A 9,703-nucleotide genomic window follows, 5' to 3' on the forward strand; every position below is an offset into this window, starting at 1 on the left:
GGAAAGAGGATGCATGTGATTGGTTTAATTTCAGGTTGCCTTGTCTGCTGATCTCCCCTTTAGATGGTGCTTTTCTATTTTTTTTCTGGTGCTTGTACCCCTTTTTATGAAGGAAAGCAAGTTCCCAGCATTGCAGGAGTTAACTTAGAAATGAAAGCAGGAGAAAGAATGATGGATTGTGAAGCAAGCAATTTTAATAAGCCTAATCCTTCCTGTATGTAAATATGTTGGCTTGGATATCAGTCTGTTTCATGTGCTTTTGAGGCCATTCCATACCTTTCAAGGTATATGGTATATCCTTCAGCCCAGAAGGAAGAAGAGGTTGAAGTCAGTCCTGCATTTCCCAGGTGGAGACTGAAGGTATGTAGGAAGACCATAGTTCACTTGAATATAGCAAGCACTCAAGATGAGTCCTGGGGAGACTGAGATGGGAACCTTGCTTTTGAGCCTGAGGGCTCTTCATGGAAATCAGCTATGGCTTCTCTCTGCTCCTGCATGGGGAAGAGTCTCTTCATGCTAACCAGAGAACTGGGTGGTATGAATCAAGAGTTGGGAGTATTTACAGTGAAGAATAAAAAGTGGAAGCTAGACCTGGCTTGTGTTTGCAGTCTAGAACAAGATTAGTTCCGAATTCTTTATATTGGTGAAGATGCTGTACAATATGCCCCATATTTTTTTCTCGTAAGGCTTGGACAAAATCTGGCATGTGAATTTAATGAATCCAGAACAGTCTCAAGTATCTGTTTTGTGACCACTTCCATCCTTCCTAACAAGAAGGGGAAGTACTGATGTCTAGTGGGACTGATTTAAACTTCACAGCATGAATGCTTTTCTTTGCCATACTAGAGATGAGTTGGAGAAATTACAGGACCCTCACAGAACATCTGGGTGTGGCCAGCTGTGCTCGGGGATCACAGTGCGGCGGAGAGCATGTTCACAGCTCGAGATCCCCTTTATCATACCATATCAGAGTTTTATTTTGTCCAGCCAGTGTGGAATGTATTTTTGGGGCTGAACTTCAGAAGTACACCTCTCCTACCTCCTTTCTTCCTTAGTCCTTATAGTCACACTCTGGCTTTTTGCCTGTAATTGAAGGCCCCTTCAATCCAGTGTGAAAAAAAGCAGTATCGCAAACTGGGCTCTTGCCCTTCTGGATCTGAGTGCACCTTGACAGTAACTGCTGAATGAAACGGGTTGTAACTCCATAGTGAGTCTTAACACTGTCTTGGCTGTCAGCAGCAAAAAATAAATGGAGAAGAGGTAAATAATGATGGGAATTTAAAATTTGTTGTGACCCATTGTTTTTCACGTTTCCTTAAAATCATCCTAATTTTTCTCTGGCTCTTCAACACATGCTATCTAATTTTGCTTATTTTCTAGCAAGGGAAAGAAGGAAGGTCACTAATACGAAATAATTTTGCAATTCAGCTGTGACTGGTACCTGACTTCCTTTGGAATAGGCAGACGTGCTAGTCTACATCACCAGCTAAGGCAAATTGTTTGGCATCGCTTGTATGTGAATTTTTGCAGTCACTGTGATATGAAAAGGGTTTGGGTGGTTACTTCAAACTTCTTTTTTTTTTTTTTTTTAAATAACTGCCCTCTAGGTGTTGTTCTTCCCCTTTCTGTGTACCTGCCTGCACGGGGGAAGTTGCACCATGCTTAGTTACCCCAGGGTAGACTGATGTCCACAGGACCTTCTGAGCCTTCAGGTGTCTCATGCCTCATAGGGTGGATTCAAAGCTTTGGAGGCTGTTGGGAGAGCAGCGTAAGAGAGCCTGGAACAGTGGGAATTTGGAGATAAAACGCCAGCTCAGCAGCCCTTTCCCATGGGCTGGAGGTGCCGTGCTCTGCAGCTCTCTGCCACAGCACAGTCTTGACTGATGATCCTAAAATCTAAGAACAAACCAAAATGCCACAATGGCAAAAGAAAGCACCTCTTGATTTGAAAATGGCACCAGACCCAATCCTATATCTAAAAGTGTGTCTCATACAGATGCGTGACACCGATAAGCGGCTGACGGAGGCTGTTAGAATGTCGTGCTGCAGAAGGAGAACAGATGGACCTGGCTGAAAGGGAAGGGTGGCATCTGAGGCTAGTAAAGGGGCAGGGAGAAAATAAGGCAGGGGTTCAAGTATCTTTTGACTATCCCTTTCCTCTCTGCGTAGCTAGGACTCCAAAACCAACACACCACTGGCTGTGAACAGCCCTAAGCTGAGTAACACTAACAGGGTTTGTTTCTCTTACGCAGCAGTGCTGGCCCCAGAAAGTACCCAAGCAAACTCCAGTTAGGTCAGAGACCTGAGAGCTGGATGAACTTCGAAGACTTACTTGCTGGAAAGCTAGGAGCAGACAGGAGAGCGGAGGGCAGTGCTGGACGCAGGAGGGTAGAAGTACTTATCAGTAGGGAATGGGACCCTTGGTAATGCAGCACCCTTCTTCACCTGAAATAGGTTATAATTTACGTGTCGGTGTATACTTGAGCAAATGGGGGAAGAAGAGATTGGCAGTGAGTTTGGGGGTTATTCTGCTGTTGCATGTCTTGTAGATCTAGATCTACCTCTTGAACTAATCTATTAATTATCTAAGCCCCAATCTAAGTAAAAAATACAGCGCACCCTTGGCAGTAGAGAAATTGAAGTTCCTAACTATGATCAAATCCACAGCTTCAGTGTTACATATCAGCAAAATCTTAATTTTCACAGAAACCATAGCTAGAAATGAGTTTCTGTGGATGGGTGGTTAAAACAATTAAGGCTTTTAAACTTAATACAGGCTTGTGTTGCTTTTGCTTGTCAGGACATATTTCTGTATAATTTTAAAATCATCTATTCACTTTTCCTGCACAGAGATCCTTGCAGCAGATTTAGAGAACTGTAACTGTCATAAGTTTTATTAAAATCTATTTTCCTGGGTTTTCTTTCCAAAACAAGTGCTAGCCATGACAACATACTGAGGAATTAAACCTGTTAAAACTTACTGCATTCCTCAAGCTATTAAGGAACTCTAGGATTAGTCTTGCTGTTGTCTTGAGTTTTTAATTAAGGACGATATTAATGCTGTTAGTTCCTGAGTACAATGAAGGGTTTTGAAGTTAACTGTTTCACAGTGTGAAAAGTCATTAAGTTTCTTTAAAAAACTTCTGTGTAGACTACAGCATCTCCTACTATTAAATGTGTATATACTGACTCTGTGTAACTGAAGTTAATACCTGAATTAAGAGGGGAACCTACCTTTTTAGGTGAAACACTCCAAGAGATTCCCAGAGATGCTCCAGGAATGCTTTGCCCTTGTTCCAGCAGCCTCCCTGATTTAAGGGGTGATGTATGGCAAGAACAATCTGTGAGAGTCAAGATTGCACGATAAAGCTTTGACTCTTATGGTACAATTTAGGAATCCACCTAACTGAAATGATGGCCCTTAGAACTAAAATGCATGTTAACTATAACTTCAGCCCAAACCTTACCTAGGTTCTTGGGAAAACATGGTCTCTCGACAGCAATAATCCTGCTAAGCTTGTCTGGAGGATAATGACTTTTTTTTTTTTTTTTTTTTTTTTCTCCTGAAGATGGGTCTGGGGAAATCTCTGTGCATGTGCAAACATGGTTAGAAATATCATTAATGCCCTGACAGTTTTACCACCTATCTTAGCTCTACCCATCTGCCTGATCTGTAGGAGAAAGGCAGATACAAACCCATTTTGGATTGAGTACTATAGCACATACTTTAGCACTGCCAGCGTGCAAGCTGGAGACCAGCGTGGAGACGGCTTGCAACAGGCTCTTGTTTCAGAGTTAAACTTGCTCAGGCTTTTTCCTATCTTTGTCTGCAAAGGGTCCAAGGGGAGAGACATGCGGAAGGAAAATGGAAAGAAAAACATGAAGGAAATACTCGGCTTTTGTGAACACCATCTCCCACGTCAACTGAGAGCAAGAACCCCCAAAGGGTTTTTACACTTTGAACTTTTAACATTCAACATGGACCACTGTTTCCAGGGCAGGACTGTCAGGCAAGGAAAAAAAGACTTTGTTTCTGTTCTGGCATTTAACAGCTTAACTTAACCACCCTCCATTTTACAGAATGTTGATCTGAATAATGAAACAAATCATTATGAGCAATATATGAAAACAGATTGGATGCGCCAGGGGAATAACAAGGGCGAAGAGGGCACAATGTGAACAGAATACTTGCCTTGGCGTTGCCTAATAACTCAGTGAGGGGGAAATCCAGCTTGTTTTCTGACAGGAAAGGGACCAGATTTCAGTACTTTTGCTAGAGATAAATAGCTTAGGTTTTTTTCCAGATACTTCCACTTTACTCAGTCTTTACAGAACTCTGTTCTTTTGAACTGTTTAGAATATTCTGATTGTGAAACTTTTTCTCAGTTTCAGTTTTCTGTTAAACGTAAGAAGGTGTCTTCATTTTCCTGGGTTACTTCTTTGGAGAAAATTATAAAAGTAAGCTAGTTTCTTTCCCAAAGAGTCCTAATGTTTAATTAATCAGGGTCAGGATGCCTCATGACAGTAGTCAAATTTGCTCAAGATTTGCTAAAGATTTACTAGGTCAAGCCATAAATGTTGAATAAACTATACACTGTTAGAACTGATTGTGACTGAGTCTTTCAGGCTACAAAATTAACATCTTCAATGGCTTATACTGGCACAAGCAGCCAAAATTGTAGCCTGGTATTTTTGTGTATGTGTATGTTGCATAATGAAAATATATTTAAGCCTCTTGCCTTCATTGTTGGGTGTTTTGGTTTGGGGTTTTTTTTTGGTTTGTGGGGTTTTGGTTTGGGTGGGTTTTTTTTTTTGGTTTGTGGGGTTTTGGTTTGGATGGTTTTTTCTTTTTCTTTTGTTAACATGCTACCAGGTTTATTTACCTACTACTTGCTTCTCTTGCAAGTCTTGCTCTCTGGTCCATACTGCATTTTAGCAGTCTTCTATAATTGCTGGGGCAGCTTTCTTTTACCACTGCAGAACTATATTTTAGAGGTTTTTTTCTTTAGCCATATGAATGTCCCGTAATTCGCAGATGATAATGAACCTGCCAAGCTTAGCTGTCGTGCTACAGTAGTCTCATCTGCTGCTGACAGTACAACATGCATATTCACACATGCTTTTCGGTTATTTCCTATCTTCCAAATTCCTGTTTTTAAAACTGTTCTGGAAAGAAGAGTTTGTAACAGTTTGCATTTTTTGCAGCACTGCCACTTGGATTTATGAATTGCCACCTGATCTTATTGAAAATGTATTAATGCAAGGAGTCTCTTAAGATACAATTCAGCAAACGTCAATGAAGCTTTGATCAGTTCCCCAAAATACTTGGATTTGATGAGGGCTGAAATTGGCACTTACCTAGATATTGTGGGTCAGTGTTGTTCTTGTTCACACTGATGAAATAACTAAAGTGAGGTTATTTTGGACCTACACAAGCAGAAATGAGAACTGAGTTTGGTGGCAAATTCCAAATGGACGAGTGGGCTTCGAAATTAGCTTTGATGTCTTCTACATCTTCCTGAAAATTTCATAGTAGTTTCTAATCTGAACGCTTCCTCCAAGCCTCCGAGTTCAGTGAAAGGCACAGCAGCATTATTCCTGCAGGGGCAAAAGGAGCTGTGTCACTGTCCTCTCAGCATTTCTGCCCTGATATAAAAGTGGCCCACATGATGATCAGGCTTCACTTTCTTCCTCCACAGCAAATCCCCCAAAATAGAGCAGACAATAAAAGCCTGACACTTGCTACAGCTTTCCCATCCAAGTTGGCCTAAGGCTGAGGTGGGGGGAAGTCTCAGCAAAGACGTTTTTGTTTGTTTTCCCCTCCCAAGTGCTCTGCTCGGAGGCAGGGTTCCTGGCTTCGCCTCTTCTGTTTCCAGAGCAGTTACGTAATTACTGCAGGACTTCAAAGGTAGGTTAGCGGAAACCATTAAGGATGTTTTCCATCTCTGGACTGGAGAAACTTAAGGTGGTTTCTCAGCCTACCCTAAAGCAGAAAATTTACCTTTAAGGAAAATACCTGTTTTCTGCAAATGCAGCTTTAATTCACTGTTGACCTATTCAAATTTAAAATTAATCTCTCTTTACCTGTTTCACTTCAACTCTTTTAAGTAGGGTAAGTCTGCTCTAAGATTATTCTTCTTCTGGTGGGTATGTAAAATAATGGTAAAAAAATATATTTCTGCAACTTGAAGCAATGTCGTTTTGTCCAATGTCTCAACTATTTCCAAAATATAATATATATTTCTGCAACTTGAAGCAATGTCGTTTTCTATGCAGATCTTGGCTGTCTGGCTGTATACGAAGTTTGTGCCAGTTGGCCTCTTAGGCAAATTATAGTTTAATGATTTTTAATGACTATGGGCCGGGGGAGGGAACAGCAATGAGGAGGAAAATGGAAGAGGAAAATCATGTGTCAGTTCCCACACCTATTAACTGTATAGGAATGCTTTGTGTGTTAAAAATAAATTCCAAGAGATATTTGACACAAACTTTGTCCAATGTCTCAACTATTTCCAAAATATAAAAATGAGTATAACCAAATAAGGATAGAACACTTTTCTTTGTCTGACTCTCAAATCCTTCTAATATCCTTGCAGATATTATGCCTCTTCTGAGGGACTTCCCGTTAATTAAATTAACCCACATGAATCAATGGAGAAAAAAACCTTTCTCTGATGCAAGACTCATCCCTAACAGTAGAGAAGAATCCAAAGAACTCACTCTAAGCCAAGCCTACCCCTCCCTAAATTGCACCCCACTGTAGACCCTTGGCTTAGCCCTCAGCCTCATTTTGTAGTCATGGGTCTGACTTGTGCAATCCCACAATTCAAGGTAGGACTGCTTCCTTCTTTCAGGAAAACTGCTGAAAGTGTCCAAAACTCAAGTGCTATAAAGAAATATTTTCTGCCTTGTTCAAAAGCAAAGGGATGTTTCTAAACATTGATGGCAGCTGTGGAGAACTGATCGTCTGAATGGTGATGGCAGTCCCACATGATTCTAGCTGCTGCTATAACAGTAAGATCTGTAGAGGGCATCAGGTGCTCAGTAAGGCTGTTAAGGTGCCCCAGCCTGGCCATGTTATGTAAGGAGTGTTATTTGTGACAGGTGTCTGGAGTCCTCCTCAAGCAGGAAAACACCGCAGACAATGGCAATGGAAAGAAAACAAAAGTCCTGATGCTCACAAAATGATGGAGAAGTACTGTAGGGCTTTGGACAGGACTTGCTATGTGGTTATGTTGCATTGGAAGTGTTACTTGCAGCGCTGGGAAGAAGAAACCTTCCTCAGCCTGTTTTCAGGACAGGGATGAGTATGCAACATACAGATATTCTACGGGCCATTTGGTTTTCTAATTTTTCTGGTTGTTCCAATACTTGCTGTAATGATTACTGGACAATTTGGGACACTCCACCTCAAAGTAGATTGCAAAGGTTTCAAAGATAGAGCTTGTTACATAATTCAGTCAGAAGATGATGTACCTCAGAGATGAAGGCCCCTCTAGGTTCAGCTATTGCACTGAGATTTGGAGCCATCCCAGATGCTGACCCTGCACAACTCTGACTCCGGGTCAGCAGAAGATCACAGCACTGGCAGACCTTGGGCTGCTAACCTACTGAAATACAGCGTCCCGATCCTTTCGTCTGGCAACCTTTGCCGTATACTCTTTAAGTAGCAAAGCCCAAAAGCCAAATAAAGTTTAACACAGGTACAGTTACACATTTATGTTTGGTTTACAGAGAAGTTCCAGAGGAGTCCCAAGTTGTTTCAGTGAAGATACACTTTTTCATATTTGTACTTTTTTGGTAAGGAAGCTGAAATGATCAGTAAACAGACGATGGTTTCCAATTCTCTCCACAGTCACCGGGGGGATGATTCGCATAAACTTGGAGAGGCTATCACATTGCAGTGGTAGAACACGCCGGATGTGTTTACACTGTAGTGGTCAGAGCAAGTACATTTTAAGCTAATTTATTGGTGGCAAATTGTCCAAGCTCTTTGCAGAGGTGGTGAGATTACCAGTACTTGCGATAGACAGATTCAGTACAGCGCAGTATTTACGCTGCAGACCCAAGGATGGATGATTCAGAGGCAGAGCAAGCATTAACAAGTGGCGGACAGGAGTTAGCAGGAAACCACGGTACGGACGCCAGGATTTCAGAGTGGCGGAACAGCGACCCACACCTGCCCAACACAGGCTGCTCCCTGCCTCGTGGCGTGCCAGCCGCTGCAGAAGCTCATGGACTGTGTCTGCACAGCCCCTGCTTGCCTGCCCTCGACAAACCATGGTGAGTCGAAGAGCTGGGCCTGAGAGCTACAGCCCCTCGGTGAGCTTGCTTCTCATCTTGAGAGCCTTTACAGAGCTTCCCAAAACTCAGATGACAAAGGCGTGATGCCATCAGGAGGAGGTAAGCGTTTCTTTGTTAATGTTTCTTTTTGGAAGTGAAAACCCACTTACAAACTATTTCTTCAGGAGTTGGTTATGATTAAGAGTTATTGTGGGCCTGGGTGTGAATGTAAATCCTGCTTGTCATTGCTGAGTAACTGTGTGTGTCTGCACTAAATGCAGACTAAGGGTGTTTACAGTGGACAAATCTATATTTAGACAAGCCCCGGTGGCAGCTTAACATAGGCTTAAAATAAACTACTTCCATTGTGGAATCTTTCTTTCCCTTTTGTCCCTCCACTAATCAAGTTTGTCTTGGCAGTACAAAATTAAAATATATAGGCTTTTTGGGGAGACTTTACAAACATGTGGTGATAAATTGTGAACTGCTTTAGCACGTGCTGTGTCGCCAGCGCATCGATGCATAAGCATAACGACAAAAATGCAGTGTAATTTGGAATCATGGTCTCAGCCTGTGAAGACCCCCCAGACTTAGGCTAAGGGCTGTACTGGAAATAAGGCTACATCTTAACCGGCAGAACTGCATTATACAGAAAAAAATTGCCAACATTTGCATTGAAATCAGATTGCACTGAGATGAATTTAGGTCACTGGGTGTTTCATACCGCTGCTCTCAGCCTCTCCATTTCACTGACAGAAAATAAATGCCTGCCTCAGTGTTTTAATGTAGTTAAATAAGTGAGGAAAAGCCTAACTCAACTCTATTAAATGAACTTAATACTCAAGCAAGATGAAAAGCGTATGCCTGTACTCTGCATGCAGAGTCTCACAGGAAAGCATTATTGCTGCTTCCTTCCCTGATAAATGTATGCCATTAAACTTCAGTATTCTCTGCTGGCGAGAAGTAGATGAACTGTCAGCGGGGAATAAGCAAACACCACTTCTGAGGAGCCATCTCCAGTATTCCTGCTCTACCTGGTGACTACCTCAACAAAAAAACTTGCCTTTGAAATGCTGACAGGGTCATCATTTTGCTCTGAAGCTGAAGTCATCTACTTGGCCCGTGTTTGCAAAGGCTGTTTTACATAGTCTTTACAAAGACTAAAAGCTATCCACCGGAGGGTAACCGAGGATTTCTAGAGCATCCGACTGACACAGTATTGTACGATCTGAGTCCCACTGGGAAATGAGCAGGCATGTGATGTGGCTGGTAACAGACCTCTCCATGTCATGTGCTCAACGGGCAGAAGCTGGAGATAGTTCTGCGTAACAAATGAGTCATTATTTTCTTAAAGGACATTTTATAATGCATTTTTGCCACCTCATCATGCCCTCTGCCACAGCTGTGATTACTGCAGCCA

This window comes from Egretta garzetta, unplaced genomic scaffold, assembly GCF_000687185.1.
Source record: "Egretta garzetta isolate BGI_Z169 unplaced genomic scaffold, ASM68718v1 scaffold204, whole genome shotgun sequence".
In the NCBI taxonomy this organism is placed as follows: Eukaryota; Metazoa; Chordata; class Aves; order Pelecaniformes; family Ardeidae; genus Egretta; species Egretta garzetta.